The following is a 1,910-nucleotide window of genomic DNA, read 5'->3' on the forward strand; positions in this document are numbered from 1 at the left end:
CAAAGTAAACTAGCATCTGTCGGCCACGTTGGGCAAAGAAAGGTGAGTGGTTACTGGAACGTGGAAGGGGCAGAGCTGTCCAGAGAAGATTACCTTGAAAACAGCAGACACCTATACTGGAGAGGCATTTGAGGTCATTGTTGAAAGACACACTGGAGGGATATACTTGCCCCAACCTTAGCTCCTGTTTCTCCTTGGTGAAATAATAACCATCATCAAGGGTCCTTTTAAGATCCACCTACTCCTGCAGCCTTCTACTGAGGTCCTGTCTGCCCCACGTTCCTTGTTACAGCATCTGTTTCTTCCCTTATTCTAGCTCTCGTGGGAGTTGCTAGTAGTCCTCTTTGATTCAACCACCAGATGGAGCTTCTTGAGGGCAGAGAGCAGGCCTTGCTGTCTTTGCTAACTCCACTTAGTTGGGAGGGCATAATCCTGTTCAAGTAGGTGCTCAGCCAAAGCTATCTGAATTGAGCATACAAGTCCCAGGCCCCCTCCTTGCTATATTTCTTCTTGGTAACCGGTGCTGTATGCACACAAAGCCAGTGGGGCTGGAGGGGGTCCAGCAGCCATGGACTCATGGTTCCCTTCCACCCTTCCTGAGCTAGTTGGCTCAGATGTGCATGAACTTGACCCTCTGACCTTGGATTCATTATCTCTGTTTGCCAGCACTCTGAGCCAATCAGTTCTAGACAGATGGCTCTTCAAAGGCAGTGACTGTGGGATTTGGAGCAGCCATTACCCAGATTGTAAACTTCCTTCCAGCTGATTCTTATTATCCTTACCCTAGCCTTTCAGTGAGTGTGAAATAGTCCTCGCCATTCTCTAAAAAAGGCTTCCCCGTCTTCAGTAGGTCCTACAGCCAGGCTTTCCCCAAACCTAGATGATAATGCAAAGATTAAGTCCATACTTTCCAAAAGGGCAACTTTTCAAATTCATCATGAATTCTTCTGAAATGTGTTAAGTAATGCATTCAGTTCCTGCTGATGGATGAAATGCTGTTGCTATTATCATAATGTAGTGCCTTATTTTTTTGGCTGAAAATTATATTGGGTTTTTGACATGAGGAACCAAGTGGCAAATTGCAATAAACTGCAAGAGAAATCAGTTATAATTCAATAGTCACAGAGGCCCCTTGAGGGAATAATAACAATAACAATAATAAAAACAGCCCCCCACTAAGTTTCTCATCAGGTTCTGAGTCACAGCATGGGTAATGTTTTGATTACACTGCTGGGCCAGCAGATCAAACCTTGACTCCACTGATGGGCAAACATCAATCATGTTGCCATATCTGATAGAGCCAAATAGCATGTCAATTTGATGATTGCTTTGTAAAATTTATCATCCCTCCAAGCATGGTCACACATTCTAAACACTGCTACCCTGAGGACCGATGCAAAGGGCTGTGGAAGCGTTTTAAACCCAGGGTTTGCCCATTTGTTGTGCAAACATCCGCTCTCTGAACTCTGGATTGGTCACTTGCTCCAGGAAGTGCCTGACGGTGGTGATTTGGAAATAAGTTTCAGAGTTGCTTTAATGCCCAGGTGTATGAATCTAGGCCAAATAGGGGGTAATTTCAGACTTATTTTGCTGATTGGACTTCTTTCAAATACAGATATGTCTCTCATCTCACTTAGCCCAAGTGGAAAGGGAGAGAAGACTAGAATCCAATTGCATGGTCTTGTCTCCAGACCTTGAGCTTATGGTAGGAGAGGAAAGAAATGTGTAGAGAATGGGGACAAGGGTCTAGAGACATTACACCCTCTCTCTCTCTCTCTCTCACACACACACACACCACATGCACATGTATGCATATACACACACATGAACATATAATCCAATATACATTATACATACACATAAACACGCATGTTTTTATAATTAAGCAAATGAGATGTCTTCTTTTTCGT

Source organism: Lynx canadensis, chromosome F2, assembly GCF_007474595.2.
Source record: "Lynx canadensis isolate LIC74 chromosome F2, mLynCan4.pri.v2, whole genome shotgun sequence".
Taxonomy (NCBI): domain Eukaryota; kingdom Metazoa; phylum Chordata; class Mammalia; order Carnivora; family Felidae; genus Lynx; species Lynx canadensis.